A 17,430-nucleotide genomic window follows, 5' to 3' on the forward strand; every position below is an offset into this window, starting at 1 on the left:
GGGAGTAGATTATTCAAAGACATATTTTCGAAAATACTAAAAAAAATTTGAATACATATGCTATTCAAATATATGTTTCAAATATACATACATACATTCAAAAATATATTTAAACAATTTTGAGCACAATGTTGAGAATGTTGACTTTACCAAAGGCAACATAAGGACCACATATCTAATTTTACCAACTGTTAAGTGACTGGTATTTGAATAAGGAAGACATACATTAATTTATTTTAGACATGGCAAAAAGAATGAATTGTTTTACAGGGTAAAAATTTAACTGTTATTCCATTTTAAGAGTAAGCAGAATAGAATCTAAGAATTAAAATTCTTCAAAAGTAAAAATTATCTTTAATTATTGACAAATATAAATTTCATTGGATCAGTATTAGTAAACTACTAGCCCTGGTTTTTAAAATGAAGTACCATTTTTTAAAAATTTAGTTTTTGAGATACAGTATAAAGTATAAAACTTATCTCTAAAAATAAAGTTCTCTAACCTATAATTGGAGACCCAGTTTTAATATGTATTTCTTTGACAAGCCCTGTTTCCCTTGTGCCAGAATGTCTCCTTCAGTTTGAGCTATCATTGCAAATTTATGAAATCTGACAATGCTGTTTTTACCTTGCCTTAGACATTTGGGTCAAGGTGATGAGTGAGGCATTGCAAAGGTGGAATAATCTGACTGATTGAATGTGGGTGGTGAAAGTTTACCTGGAGGTGGGAGAGGGTTACAGAAAGAAGTGGGAGGGGGCATGGGGCACCAAAGGTCAATTTCACTTCTTTATCATTCTGCCTGACATCTGAGTTTACAGATACTCGAGGTTGTAGAATCCAGTCCTTCCATGAATTTAGGAATTAGCCTAGAAAGGGTTTCTTGTAGCCAATCCAGGGTTCTGAAATCAAGGCCACAGGTGTTTGATTGCTCAGTTTTGCATTTCTCTACCAAGTGCATCATCTATTCTCTTTCGGTAATAATGACAGTTATCTTGCAGGATGTGATTTCTTGTTCTTTTTTGTTTGTTTCCTATTTTTATTGACAAAGTACCAAGGGCCTAGATTTCCTGTGCTGCTGGAGTCTGAGAGCTTGTGGAAGCCACTCCATGCAGAGGAACAGAAGGAGGCTTTCTCCTTGGCTCTCACAGAGAACGCATTACTGGCAGACTAACATGCTCTAGCATGGGCAAGGCCACAGCTGTGAATGCAATGAATGGCCCTCACATGTGCAAAGAACTCAAATCTGTAAACTGGTCCTGTATGACAATGAGCTGAAAAAAGTCATCTATGTGTGTTCCCTTGCTTAAATACCGGGACCAGAAAAGCCACATAGAATAGTATTTTACTGTTATAGACCATTGCTCTTCCAGAAATTCCAGTGTCCTTGCCCAGCAAGGTCATGTGCAGAAATCTGGGGAGGGCTCTAGAACAGGCCCATTGAGATCTCTACCACTGGCACCCCACTTCCCTGTGCTGACTCATGGGGAAGGAACCTGTGCCATACAGGCCGAGAGCCCAGGTGCCTGCTGGACCTGGCTGTGTTTAGTGTTTAGCATTGCTCATTTGTACTTAAGCACTATCGATAACCTTCTACGTTGGACATTCTACTACAAACAATTAACACCAGACACAGGGGGGGAAATGACATCTTATAAAATGTGTGTCATATTTGGGGGGCAAGAAAATAATTTACACTGAGGGTGGAATTGAGCTTAAGGCAGATGTTCCTGTCTTCAGTGGGCCATAGTATGGAGTGGGACATGAGAATGGCCAAGTCTATCATAAAATACTAAAATGTGCTGATGTTCTGGAACTTTATTTTTTGGTAGTTGCTTGTCTGGCCTCAGCAACAACCCTGCCTTTTGTCCAGATCTGGACCCAGATTCTGGCCAGCTACTTAGAGAACTAAATGGTTCCATATGTTACTGGCACCCAATTCTTAGAAAAGAAACAAACAAACAACAAAGAGTCAAATGATTTACATTTTCCATCAGCTTGCCATATTCTTGGAGTTTTTAGATGTCTTGTTTACTACTGTGCTGCTTCTTAATACTGATGATGTCTTTTTAGAATGCCTTTGATCCGAGGTTCTTAAACTTCAGTGTGCATCAGAATTACCTGGAAGTTTCGTTAAGTACGGATTGCTGGGCCTCACTGCTGTAATTTCTGATTCAATGCGTGGGGCACAGGGTCCTAGAATTTGTGTTTCTAACAAGTTCCCAGATGGTGGTGATGACACTGGTCATCATTTCGGGAAACACAGCTTTAGATATGTTTCTGAGATATTGGTCCCAGTCTTCCAGCTGGATTCCTTGATTAGTCCCTGAGATTAGTTCCCACTCTTAGTAAAGGTTTCCAAGAAGTACAATACCATAAATTAGAGAAACTCTATCAGTTCATAAACTGCCAGAACCCAGGCGTATTCTGCTGGAAGAATTTTAGGAGCCTGTGTTGAGCATGTGGTGTCTACTGCACCTTGCTGGTTGGTTGTGCCTTGGAAAGGCATGGAGTTGCCAGGGTCAGAGGTGTGAACCCTGAATATGCTAGCGTACTTAGACAACTGTGGGCTAATCCTATAGACTGGAACCCCAAATTTCAACCACTGTTAAACCTAGAGTGATGAGATCTCATAGTTGGGACCTAATTTTATTTTATTTAATTTTAATTAAGATATAATTGACATATAGTCCAGGTGTACAGCATTATAGTTTGATATATGTATATATTGAAAATTGATCACTACAGTAAGTCTAATTAACATCCACCATTACACATAGTTACAAGTTTTTTTCTTGTGATCAGAACTTTTAAGACCTACTCTATTTATTTTTTAATAATCTTCACCTGCCCTGGCTGGCGTAGCTCAGTGGATTGAGTGCTGGCTTCGAACCAAAGTGTCGCAGGTTCGATTCCCAGTCAGGGTACATGTCTGGGTTGCAGGCCATGACCCCCAGTAACTGCACATTGATGTTTCTCTCTCTCTCTTTCTCCCTCCCTTCTCTCTCTAAAAATAAATGAATAAAATCTTAAAAAAAATAATAATCTTCACGTAAGGATATGTTTTTTAATGATTTTGGAGTGAAAGTAAGGTGGGGGGAGAGAGACAGAGGGATAGAGAGAGAGGAGAGAAAGAGAAACATCAATGTGAGAGAGAAACATTAATCAGTTGCCTCCCACATGTGTACCAGCCACAAATCAAACCCGCAACCTTTCAGCATACAGGTGACCCCAACAAACTGAGTCACCAGGCCAGGGCTGACCTACTCTGCTTTTAATTACACAACACAGTATTATGAACTATAGTCACTGTGCTATACATTATGCTCCCAGGACTGACTGACTTTATAACAGGAAGTTTGTACCTTTTGACTCCCTTTATCTATTTTTGTCAACTTTTTCCCTCACCCCCTGCCTCTGGCAACCACCAATCTGTTCTCTGTAGCTATTTGCTCATTTTGTTTGTTTTTTAGATTTCACATAAAAATGAGATCATAGGTACTAGTCTTTTTCTATCTGGCTTATTTCACTCAGCATAATGCCCTCAAGGCCCATCTGTGTTGTTGCGAATGGCAGGATTTCTTTCTTTTGTACTGCTGAATAATATTTGAGAGCATATTTTGTTTCCTTTTTGGTAATTAATAAAATGAAAGAGTCTTTGTGCTTTTCTTCTGTTTAAATAACAAGTGGTTGGAGTTATTACTTATGTATTCCATAAGCCCAAGGAAATTTTTGCCAACCATTCCCATGTGGTCTAAAGGGAACCAAATAGGTCAGATTCTAAGCCTGAGCCTCAATTTCTGAACATCTGGATGGGAGAAGGAGTCAAAAATTTTTAGTGAAGACTCCTGGATGCAGAAGTCTGTATATATTTATCCAAGAATCCTTAGGGTTGACTACAGAAAATAGCTGCCTCCCATGGCTCTCCTTCTTTACCTGGCTTATTTGCCTATAGTACTTATTTTATCAGAGCTTATATCATTTACTTATTAAACCACCTGTCACCATTGAATATTTGCCATATTCAATGCAGGTACTGGGTCCTCACCACTGAACAGTTTCTCACATATTGTTGTTGCATGTTAAATATTTGGCAAATGAGTGAATGAATGAATCTATCTTGTTCAGCAACTCATTGCATTCCAAAATTATCAAACCAGCAATAGAGTTAACATTTTCCTTTGAAGAAGCAGGTCACCTAAATTTTATAGGTCTGTAGGGCAATTTAAAAAAAATTATTTATTTTTAGAGAGAGGGGAAGGGAGGAAGAAAGAGAGGGAGGGAAACATTAATTGGTTGTTTCTCGTATGTGCTTTGACTGGGGACTGAACCTCCAACTCAGGTTCGTGCCCTGACCAGAAATAAAACTGACCACCTTTTGGTTTCAGGGCAATGCCTAACCAACTGAGCCACACTGGTCAAGGCTGCAGGACTAAGTTCTATTGGCAGCATACAGGAATAATGATGGTATTTTATAGCAATTATTTAAGCTAACAAGTTGATGAACTCTGGAAGAGAATGAGGAAAAGAAGAATATTTGAATGCTTTTTTTGAGTTATTAAAACTCCTTATAATTATTGTCAAGACTGTAAAAATAGTATAATACCTTACCTTGCTTAATAATAACTCTCCTTTTACTTATATAGTTTCTGAGTTAATTCTCCTAATTTTCTATTAAATCATGCTAATAACTGCCTTAGTAGGCAGTATTATTGGCTATTAAAACTTTTTTATAGTTGGTCCTTTTTTTAAAGATTTTATTTATTTATTTTTAGAGAGGGAAGGGAGGGAGAGAGAGAGAGAGAGAGAGAGAGAGAGAGAGAGAGAGAGAGAGAGAGAGAGAGAGAGAGAGAGAAACATCAATGTGTGGTTGCTGGGGGCCGTGGCCTACAACCCATGCATGTGCCCTGACTGGGAATCGAACCTGTGATGCTTTGGTTCACAGCCCGCACTCAGCTACTAAAACTTTTAAACATCTTAAAGTATACTTTATTGATTATGCTATTACAGTTTTCCCAATTTTTCCCCTTTATTCCCCCTCTTCCCTGCACCCCCAGCCCTCCAGCATCCCCCTCTTAGTTCATGTCCATAGGTTTTACATAGAAGCTCTTTGAATTCTCTGTTTCCTATACTATTCTTAACCTTTCCCCATCTATTTTATGCCTACCAATTATGCTTCTTATTCCCTGTACCTTTTCACCCCCATTCTTCCCCTCCCCTTCCCTGATGATGTTTCCATGTGATGCCCATTTCTCTGATTCTGTTTCTGTTCTAGTTGTTTGCTTAGTATTTGTTCTCAGGGTTTTTTTGCTGTTGTTGTTATTTGTTTTGTTTTTTAGGTTCAGTTGTTGATAGTTGTTAGTTTGCTGTCATTTTACTGTTCATAGTTTTTGATCTTCTGCAACTTCTTAGATGAGTCTCTTTAACATTTCATATAATAAGAGTTTGGTGATGATGAACTCCTTTAACTTGATTTTATCTGGGAAGCACTTTATCTGCCCTTCCATTCTAAAAGATAGCTTTGCTGGATAGAGTAATCTTGGATGTAGGTCCTTGCCTTTCATGACTTGGAATACTTCTTTCCAGTCCCCTCTTGCCTGTAAGGTTTCTTTTGAGAAATCAGCTGATAGTCTTATGGGCACTCCTTTGTAGGTAACTGTCTCCTTTTCTCTTGCTGCTTTTAAGATTTTTTCTTTATGTTTAATTTTGGGTAGCTTAATGATGATGTGCCTTGGTGTGTTCCCTTGGGACCAACTTCTTTGGGACTCTCTGGGCTTCCTGGACTTCCTGGAAGTCTATTTCCTTTGCCAGACTGGGGGAGTTTTCCTTCATCATTTGTTCAAATAAGTTTTTAGTTTCTTGCTGTTGTTCTTCTTCTGGCACCCCTGTAATTCGGATATTGGAATGTTTCAAGTTGTCCCAGAGGTTCCTAAGCTTATCTTCATTTGTTTGGATTCTTGCTTCTTCATTCTGATCCAGTTGGATGTTTATTTCTTCCTTTTGTTCCAAATTGTTGCTTTGAGTCCTGGTTTCCTTCCTGTCACTGCTGGTTCACTGAATAGTTTACTTTATTTCATTTTGGGTATCTTTCATTTTTTGACCAAGCTCAGTCAGTTCTGTGAGCATTTTGATTACTAGGGCTTTAAATTCTTCATTAGATAGGTTGGCGATCTCCTCCTTGCTTACTTAGTTCTGAGACTTTGCTCTGTTCTTTCATATTTTTTTTTGTCTTGGTGCCCTTGATAAGTTGTAAGGGGGCAGGGTCTTAGGTATTCACCTGGGCAGGGTAACCCTCATTGCTGTGCTGCCTGTGGGGGAGGGACCAGAGAGAGAGCAGTGCAGCTCGCCTAGATGTCTCTAGAGCACTTTCCAACAGACTGTCACATGAGACTGGGAGTTTCTCCCACTGTGGCAACCCCAGCCTTAGCCCACAGTCAGCTCTGAGTCTGTTTCCCATTCAGCCATCCCTGCTCTTGTATTCCACTGCCTTCCCCCAGTTCTCTCAGCTAGCCCCTGCCTCGCTGCGAGGTCTGGTCTGCCGCTTTGACTCAGGTACTTTCAGGAAGCCTTGCCAGAGTGGTCTGCCAGCTTGCCACCTGAGGTTTCTCTCTGTCTGCCCACCTGCCCTGTCTTGCTCTTACTGGTCTGGTTGGTCTGGTTGACTGTTTCTTCAATTCCTTGGTTGTTAGAGTTTCATGCAGTTTGATTTTCTGGCACTTCTGGTTGTTTATTTTTTTTTAGACTGGTTGTGATCCTCCTTTTGGTTGTGCGAGGAAGTAAAGGGTTTCTACCTATGCCTCCATCCTGGTTGAAACTAAAAAAACTTTTAAACTTCTAATTGAGGATCACTTATTCATGGGCAAAGCCTAGGTTGAAGGCTACTGGGTGATGCATTCACTCAAGCTTTACTCAACAGGAAGAGGGCATTTTTTGTGAGTTATCTGTGAGACTTTAACTTTCTTTTATTATGCTGATAATTTTTAAGATGTAAACGTATTCTAGGTCATCAAGTGGATCACCTTATAACTAAGTGTTGCCACATATGCACCTGTGTTTATAATGGTTGTGTTAGGGACATGCATTTGTGATAAACTGTGATGCGTGTATGAGAAAAGAACAGTGGTAGGTTAATGTAAAATGAGACACTCGTACCAAGTAAAGATCAGAACTCACTGCAGAGACCTTCTGTGAAGAACTTGCATTGATATTGTGTGCCCTGTGATGGCAAACCATTGAAAGGGCTCAGATAATAAAGGGGCAGTGAAGATGGAGATGGGAAGAAGAAATGTCTAGGACATTACATTAGCATGACTTAGCGATTGTCTCTTTGGGAAGGAGGGCAGGATGGTGAGGGAGAGGAAGATAAGGATGACTCCTCATGTTTCTCAAATCTGAGCAACAGGGATTTCTTCTAAAGAAAAAAAATTCTTATTGCATCTTGCATTCTTGAATTAATTATATGATAACATAACTTATATATATATATATATATATATATATATATATATATATATATATATATATACATAGGTTAGCTATACATTTTTATTAGTCTAACAAAACCAAAACATAGTTACAAATTAAATACAAAGAACTATGAAACCAGTTCATCCTAATTAACAGCTTTAATTTTATATGACAAATGGGGTTGTTTCGATAAAGCTAAATAAATCACTACTTACAAACTAAATACAGCACAGGGTGTTTTGAGTTAGGATAGAGAAAAGTGGTGAAGAATTGTCAATGCAACTCACAAACACACCAAACCCTTTTAAAGAAGAGGCTGTATGTGTCTCAAGTTTGAGAGACTTATTTTAACACTCCATTCAAGAGTTGCTTCATTTGGAAGTCTTCTCTGACAAACCCAGCTGGATTGGAAGCCCCTCTTTTGGGTCTGTGTAGCATTCTATCATTTAATTCAGCAGTCCCAACCTTGTTGGCACCAGGGACCAGTTTTGTGGAAGACAGGGGTGGGGGAAGTGAGGGGAAGGGCAGAGTTCAGGTGAGCTTCACTCAAGGCCCAGGGCTTGGGGACCCCCAACTTAATTTACCTCTTAGCATTGTGATTCTTATATATTTCTCTTCACTGAAAGCAGTTTTTAAAAATGCCCCAAGAGACTGGAACAGTGTCCACACAGAGCAGGGGCACAGTGAAGGCTTGTTGGTTTAATGAAAGCTTTATGTAGGGACACTCTGGGCTTTGAAACAAATGATCAATTAAGCTAACGAAAAAAGCCATGGGGGTATATTAGAGTTCATTATGGACAGAAGAGACACTATGGGTGCTTTTGGATAAGGAGCTTTTATAGGAATTAGATTTTCCACAGTTGAAGGAGCAGGGGAAGGGAAGGCTCAGGAGGGCAGTCAGACAACTGGAGGGAAGGTCAGCAGCCAGGCACGGAGAAGCCAAGCATGCCAAATGATGGCAATCTTACAGGCAAGTATGTGGGAAGCTGTTTGGCAACCACACATGTGTTTGGTCATAGTTTTCGGGCTGCTGTTGGTCATCAAGGTCAGTAGTTGTGAAGAAGAACTGGACCTGGAACAGAGGAAGAAAAGGACATATTTCTGTCTCCATGTCTGTCTACAACAACTTTCAGAGAGTAATGGCCATTGTTTCACTCCTGCCATCTGAATTGAACCCAGGTTCCTCTTAGTCAACTCACACCCACAATACCAAAGGAGAAGATTTTGGAAACCATAGATCCAGCTTAGCCAAGCCAATACAGTACAGACTACCGTAGTCAGATTCTTGTTTCTGGCAGTGTGGCTCCCTAGGACACACCTCAGGCATCTCCCATCTCATAATAGATAGTGGAAGTCTCCAGGACCCTCTATCCGCCAATAACTACAACAGCCAGTGGAGCAGGGGCAATGAAAGCATGAGGTGGGGTTTCTCTGAGAGCAGATGTCAGTAGCCACACTACTACCAAGATATTGGGCCTTGGCCTGGTGGCCATGTGAGGACACTGAGCCTGGGACAGTTAGTGTGAACAGAATCAGAAGCAATTGTCTCTGGAGGAAATCTTCAACAATTCAGTTTGCGGATTAAGCAATTGTTTCAGAGTCAAAACTACTCTGTACTTTGGAAGATAAGCCCTTATGAATGAAAGCCATCAGAAAAAAACAAACAAACAATAGATTTAGACTTCTGTAAACTTCAGTTGTGAGACTTGTTAGTTATTGAATACAAAATATTTAAAGAATAACAATAAAAGAGAAAGAAAAAAAGATATTTCCTAGAAAAAGAATATGTGGATAAAAGTAAAAAAAAGAAAGAAAGAATGGGCATAGTTGCAAAAATGAGTAAGCAACAGAAAACCATCAGAAATGAATATGCAGACTTGGAAATAAAAGGGAATTTCTGGAAATGAAAAATACAATTGTCCAAAATTAAAAAACTTGGCCCTGGCTAGTGTGGTTCAATGGATTGAATGCCAGCCTGTGAACCAGTAGGGGGCGCGTGAGAGGCAACCACACACTGATGTTTCTCTCCATTTCTCCCTCCCTTCCCTCTCTAAAAATAAATAAATAAAATTTAAAAATTTTTTTAAAAAGTCTGTGAGTGGGTTTAACAGTAGATTTGATATAGTCATAATCACCACAACAGGAGGAGAAAAGGAATTAGGTGATCTGAAAAAGAAGTAGATGTATGAGGAAATCTACTGGACTGTCTAACTGGAGTCCCAGAAAGTAAGAATACATTGAGGCAATATTTCAAGTTTTCCAGAATTAACCACTTCCACAGGTACTAGAAACAAACTGTTTCAAAAAGAATAGAAAGCCCAAATATTTCTAAAACTATTAAAGAATTTAACTAGCAGTTAATATTTTCTCATGAAAGAAAACTGCAGGCATGGATTGTTTTATGGTGAGTCCTACCAAATTTTCAAGGAACAAACTTACACAAATTCTAGAGAATGTAAAACTCAAACTCATTTTCTGTGAGGCCACTGTCACCTTGATACCAAATCCAGGGAAGGTCATACAGAAAAGAAAATTACAGGTCAATTTTACTTATTAACATGTGTACAGATTGAATCCATGTGTCAACAATGTACACACAAAGGACCCTAATCCAAATCTGTTAGATATGGTAACAGAAATAAAAATAAGGTATAGAAGGTACCAGCACTGAAATTAGAAAACAGTGCTAGGTATATTCTGGGAATTTCCACTTACAAGGAGAGGCAGCGTAAGCAGATACGACTTTTTGACAATGTTCTATTTTTTAGAATGTCAGTCATACAGGGTGTTCTTTATTTTATTTGCTTAAAACTTACATAGTCATTACATATATTCTTTTGAATATATCAAGAATTAAGTATAGGGGAGTGGGCTGGGTTGGGAGTAAAAGGCAGAAAACTGTACTTGAACAACAATTAAAATAAAAAAATAAAAAGTAAAAAATAAAAACAAAATATCCAAATCAATGACATTATTGGTGAAAATGGAAAAAGAAGGAAGTATAGATGTGAAATTTTGGAAAGGGTGCCCCTCTTCCCATTGATGGTGGTTCCCACCTGGCACTCCCAGAGTTAAGGCTTCTGGGAGGCTGAACACATGCAGAAGACATTCTAGCTAAGTGTGTTTTCATTACTAAGCCATATTTTCCTCTGGAACCCTGCTTGTTTTTCTTTTCTGATGACCTGGGATGGGCAGTCTAGAAGGAAAACTTATCCTTGTGTTCTCTCTCCGCCTTTGGAGCCTACAGTTAGTTTTGGGAACCCTACCATCTCCTATTTGGGCCCTACCTTGTTCTCTCTTAGTTCTCCAAGGTAAAAAGAAAGATGTGTATGTGTATATATGTATAATGTATATACATATATGTGCACATTTGTGTATGTTTGGTGTTTGGGTTTTATTTTGATTTTTTGTGACCTTGTTCACTTCTCTCCTCACTCATTGATGTCCACGTGGCAATTGCAGGTGTGTTTAGAGAAAGACAAGGCAGTGAATGTTTCCCACCTCTGAATTCTCAGTGTGTAAAGCAGGCATTTAATAAGAACTTGTTTAATGAAAAATTATCTGAGGAAGAGGGTGGATGAGAAGATGAAACTAGGAACAAAAATGGAGCTAGGTCTGTGGGACACAGAGGGTGGAGAGGAGAAACAGAAAGGGAGAGACTTCTTTTCTCAGAGCCTTTGTCTGCCCTGACATCAGCCATCTGCTTTGTCATTATCCACTGTCACTTGTCCATCCTGTCTATCTCCCCTTCCCCATGAGATGTAAGGGCCACACTGTTGGGACTTCCCTGGTTTGGGTTAGAAACATGGTCCCATCACTGAGAATACTTGCTGATTCTTACAAGATACTCAGTATTTGTCAGATGAACAATGAGCAAGTTTTAGTCTCTTCTATGCTTCCTTTCTTCAAATGAATTGACAAGCTGATGCATCACATTTATAGGTTATTTTGTTCCATTTGACTAATTTTGCTAAAGCGCAGAGTAGCCAGCATTTCACATTCTGTGAAGAGACCTGGCTTGACCTCCTGGGGCGAACTCTGCTCTTGTAACCAACCACCAACTACATATATTCTAAGAAGGAATGCGTCATATCTCTCATATTTACATTTTTATATTTAATATCTCATGTTAAATGTGTGATATAGGAAATAATTTTATACACCATATATATTATATATAATTTCTTTTTAATATTTAATCTTTACTATATTTTTCCCATTACCATTTAGTCCTCTTATGCTCCCTCCCCACAGCAATCACAACACTGTTGTCCACGTCCATGAGTCCTTTTTCTTTTTTGCTCAATCCCTCCACCCCCTAATCTCCCCTCGAACAGCTGTCATCTTGATTTCCATCTGTAAGTCTGTCCTCAGATTCCACTTATGAGTGAAATCACATGGTATTCACCTTTCTCTGACTGGCTCATTTCACTTAGCATAATATTCTCCAGGTCTATCTATACTGTTGCAAAGGATAAATTTTCTTCTTTTTATGGCTGAGTAGTATTCCCTTGTGTAAATATACCATCACTGTTTTATCCACTCATCCACTGATGGACACTTGGGCTGCTTCCATCTCTTGGCAATTGTAAATAATGCTGCAATGAACATATGGGTGCTTATGTTCTTTCGAATTAGTGTTTTGGGTTCCTTCAGATATATGTATTTCCAGAAGTGGGATTGCTGGGTCAAAAGGCAGCTCCATTTTTAATTTTTTGAGGTATCGCCATACTTCTTTCCATAGTGTCTGCACCAATCTGCATTTCCACCAACAGTGCAAAAGGGTTCCCCTTTCTCCACATCCTCTCCAGCACTTGTTGTTTGTTGATTTATTGATGGTAGCCACTCTGACAGGTGTGAGGTGATATCTTATTGTGGTTTTGATTTGCATTTCTCTGATGATTAGTGACATTAAGCATCTTTTCATATGTCTATTGGCCATCTGTATGTCCTCTTTGGAGAAGTGTCTATTTAGGTCCTTTAACCATTTTTTAATTGGGTTGTTTGTTTTTGTGTGTGTGTTGAGTTTTGTAAGTTTTTTTACCAAGTTTGGATATTATCTCCTTATCAGATGTATCAGCAAATCTGTTCTCCCACTTTGTGGGTTGAATTTTTATTTTGTTGATTTCCTTTGCTGTGCAAAAACTTTTTAGTTTGATGTAGTCACCTTTGTTTATTTTTTCTTTTGTTTCTCTTGCCTGGAAAGATATATCCAATAAAAAGTTGCTATGAGCAATGTCCAAATTTTGCTGGACAATGTTTTTATAGTTTCAGGTCTAACAATTAAGTCTTTGATCCATTTTGAATTTAGTCTTGTGTGGTATAAGAAGGTGATCTAGTTTAATTTTTATGCACATATCTGTCCAGTTTTCCCAACATCATTTATTGTATAAACTATCTTTTGCCCATTGTATTTACTTACTTCCTCTGTTGAATATTAATTGACTATAAAGGTGTGGGTTTCTTTCTGGGCTCTCTATTCTGTTCCATTGATCTGTGTGTCTGTTTTTATGCCAGTATATTGCTGTTTTGATTACTATGGCCTTATAATATAGTTTCGTATTAGGTACTGTGATTCCTCTAACTTTTTCCTCAATATTGCTGTTGCAATTCAGGCCCTTTTGTGGTCCCATATAAATTTTTGAAATATTTGTTCTAGTTCTGTGAAATACATAATTGGAATCTTGGTAAGAATTGCATTGACTCTACAGATTGCTTTGGGTAGTATGGACATTTTAATGATGTTAATTCTTCTTATCCGTGAACACGGTATGTGCTTCCACTTATTTGTATCTTCTGTTTCTTTCTTTAGTGTCTTATAGTTTTCCAAGTACAGGTCTTTTACATCCTTGGTTAGGTTTATTCCTAGGTGTTTTATTCTTTTGATAGCAATTGTGAATGGGATTGTTTTGTCAATTTCCATTTTTGTTAGTTCATTATTGGCATATAAAAATGCAACTGATTTCTGGATATTGATTTTGTATCCTGCTGCTTTGCTGGATTTATTGATCAGTTCTAGTAGTTTCTTGGTGGAATCTTTGGGGTTCTTTATGTACTATATCATGTCATCTGCAAATAATGACAGCTTTACTTCTTCCTTTCCAAAATGGATGCCTTTGTTTCTTCTTCTTGTCCAATTGCTGAGGCTAGGATTTCCAGTACTATATTGAATAAGAGAGGTGAAAGTGAATATCCCTGTTGTTCCTGATCTCAGTGGGAATGCTTGTAGTTTTTGCCCATCGAGTATGATGCTGGCAGTGGGTTTGCCATATATGGCTTTATTATGTTTAGGTATTTTCCCTCAATTCCCACTTTGCTGACAGCTTTTATCATAAACATGCTGAATTTTATCAAGTGTTTTTCTGCATCTACTGATATGACCATGTCATTTTTATCCTTCATTTTGTTCATGTGGCGAATCACATGTATTCATTTGTAAATGTTGTGCCAACCTTGTAAACCTGGAATAAATCTCACTTGGTCAGGCTGTATGATCTTTTTGATACATTGCTGTATTGAGTCTACTAATCTTTTTGTTGAGGATTTTAGCATCTATGTTCATCAGGGATATTGGCCTATAATTTTCTTTCTTTGTAGTGTGTCTGGTTTTGGGTTTAGGGTAATGCTGGCCTCATAAAATGAGTTTGGAAGCCTTCCCTCCTCTTGAATTGTATGAACTAGTTTGAGAGGGAGAAGTACTAGTTTTTCTCAAAATGTTTGGTAAAATTCACCTGTGAAGCCATCTGGTCCAGGGCTTTTATTTGTTAGGATTTGATTGATTACTATTTCAGTTTCACTGGGTATAATCTGTCTCTTCAGATTCTCTGATTCTTCCTGATTTAGTTTTGGAAGGTTGTATGTTTCTAGGAATTTGTTCATTTCATCCAGGTTATCCATTTTGTTGGCATATAGTTGCTCATAATATTTTCTTACAACCCTTTGTATTTATTTGGTGTCAGTTATTATTTCTCCTCTTTCATTTATGATTTTATTTATTTGGGTCCTCTCTCTTTTATTCTTGGTAAGTCTGGTTAACCTTCTGTCAACATTGTTTATGTTTTCAAAGAATCACCCTTGGATTCATTGACCTTTTGTATCATTTTTATAGACTCTGTTTTGTTTATCATTTAATTCTGCTGATCTTTTTCGTATCCTTCCTTCTACTCCATTTTGGGCTTTGTTTGTATTTTTTAAGTTTTTTAAAGTGTAAAGTTAGATTGTTTATTTGAGCTTTTTCTTTTTCTTTTCTTTTTTTTTTTTTTTTTTGAGATAGGCTTACAATGGTATGAAGTTCCCTCTTAGGATTGCTTTCCCAGTGCCCCACAGATTTTGAATTGTTGTGTCATCATTTTCAGTGTTTCAAGATATCCTTTGATTACTTCCTTGATCTCGTTGTTGACCCATTCATTATTTAATAACATGTTATTTGGCTTTCATGTCTTTGAGTGTTTTTTAATGTTCTTCTTGTGATTGATTTTTACTTTCATAGCATTGTGGTCAGAGAAGATACTTGATATGATTTCAATCTTCTCCAACTTTATTGAGACTCATTTTGTGTCCTAACATGTGGTCTATCCTAGAAAACATTCCATGTGCACTTGGAAAGAACATACAGGGTCTGGCACAAATAACATCCCTTTTTATTACAAAATCTTTTATTATAAAATCATAAGCATGTAATTCTGTAACATAACAATACTATACTCAAGCACACCAAATGACATTTTAGGTGAAGTGTTCAAATTAAAACTATAAATCATCACACCTATATCACTACCCTACCAACCACACTCAAGCAGGCCCTACTTCTGCTGGACCCTGTATATTCTGCTGCTTTGGGGTGAAATTCTGTAAAGATATCAATTAAATCCATTTGATCTAGTGTGTGGTTTAAGGCCACTGTCTCCTTGTTGACTTTGTTTCTGGAAGTTCCGTTCACTGAAGTCAATGGGATGTTAAAATTCTGGACTATGACTGTATTTCTGTTGATCTCTCTCTTTATGTCCATCAATATTTGCTTTAGGTACTCTTATGTTGGGTGTGTAAATGTTTAATAGGGTTATATCCTCTTGTTGGATTGTTCCCTTTATCATTACATAGTGTCCTTCTTTGTCTCTTACTGTAACCTTGGTTTAAAGTCTATTTTGCCAATTATAAGTATTGATATTCCAACTTTTTTTCCTTTGCATTTGCATGAAATATCCTTTTCTATCCCTTTACTTTTAGTCTGTGTGTATCTTTTGATCTGAAATATGTCTCTTGGAGGTGGTGTATATATGTGTGTGTGTGTGTATACATATATATGGGTGTTGTTTTCTTATTCATTTAGCTACCCTTTGTCTTTTGGTCAGAACATTTAAGCTATTTACGCTTAAGCTGATTATTGATAGATATGTGTTTAGAGCCATTTTATTGTTAGACTGTTTTCCTCTGTTTTTCTTCTTTTCCTTAAAGCAGTTCTTTAACATTTGTTGCATATTGGTTTGATGATTTACCAAAGTAAAAGCTCTTTAGCTTTTACTTGTCTGGGAAGCTCCTTATTTCTACTTCAATTGTAAATTATAGCCTTGCTAGGTAAAGTAGCCTTGGTTACAGATCCTTGCTTTTCATAATCTAGAATATTTCATGCCACTCCCTTCAAGCCTGAAATGTTTCTGTTGGAAAATCAGATGGCAGTCTAATCAGTGCTCCCTTGTAGGTAACTGCCTGCTTTTCTCTTGTGGCTTTTAGGATTCTCTGTCCTTGTCTCTAAGCCTTGTCATTTTAATTGTGATTTGTCTCATTTTAGGCCTCTTTGGGTCCTACTTGTTTGGGACTCTCTGAGCTTCCTGGACTTATGTGTCTTTCTCCTTTACCAGATTAGAGGAGTTTTCAGTCATTATTTCTTCAAATAGGTTCTTGATCCTTGCTTACTCTCTTCTCCTGGTATTCCCATATCATTATGCTTCATGTTGCCTAAAATGTTTCTTAAGCTCTCCTAATTAAAACAGTTTTCTTTTCTTTTCGCTCCTCTGCCTTCCTGTTTTTTTCCTACCTTGTCTTACAGATCACTGATTCAACCTCCTCCGTCTAAGCTACTGTTTTTTTCCTTCCAGTGTATTATTTATTGCAGATATTGCATTCTTTATTTCTGACTGGTCCTTTCTTATGGTTTCTATGGATTTTTTCATGTGTTGAGTATCCTTATAATCATTACCTTAAACTCCATCTGTTAAATTTCTTGCCTGCATTTCATCTAACTCTTCTTCTGGAGAATTCTTTTGTTCTTTGATTTGCAGTCTGTTTCTTTGTCTTCCCATTTTGGCTGCTTCTTTGTATTTTCTGCCTTAGTTGTTAAACTAATTAAGCTGTAATTACCATAAGGGGGGGCAGATTAATTCCTGTGGACAGGGCTCTTGCTTCCCTTCAGGCTGGTGCCACTTGGAAGGGAGTGCTCTGCCTGAGAAAGATGGCTTCTGTAGTATGGGGGAGGAGTCAACACAGGGATCCTTGTGGCTGTTCCTTCAGTTCTCTCCCCAGAGCCACCATCCCCAGATTCTCCTTGTGTCTATAGTCTACTCTGTTCTCCCTCTGCTGAAACCCAGGATAAGTGGCTGCAAATGAAATTTTGTTTGTTGGCCCTTTAAGAGGTGCTCTGTAGCTCCAGCCATCTCCTGCTGGGACACAGATGCTGCTTTCCACAGCTTGATGTTATTTTCAGCTCTGGATTTCTTTTCAGCTCTGGTGCTGTATGCTAGGGAGCCCAGCTTGGGGTTTAGACTCCACACTTTTCAGATGAAATTCCCCCGCTGCTGAAATATCCCTTCAGAGCTTCAGCTGCCCCCAGGGAAGCCCAGCCTGTCCTCTCATGCCTCCTCCACACTCTCTACCAATACTGCTGTGGTGAAGTGATTTCTCCTGTCTGTCCTTGGTTTTAAGGCTTCTCTCCAGCTTGGTTCAGTTGGTTATTCAGGATGATTTCTCTA

Source organism: Phyllostomus discolor, chromosome 1 (assembly GCF_004126475.2).
Source record: "Phyllostomus discolor isolate MPI-MPIP mPhyDis1 chromosome 1, mPhyDis1.pri.v3, whole genome shotgun sequence".
NCBI classification, from domain to species: Eukaryota; Metazoa; Chordata; class Mammalia; order Chiroptera; family Phyllostomidae; genus Phyllostomus; species Phyllostomus discolor.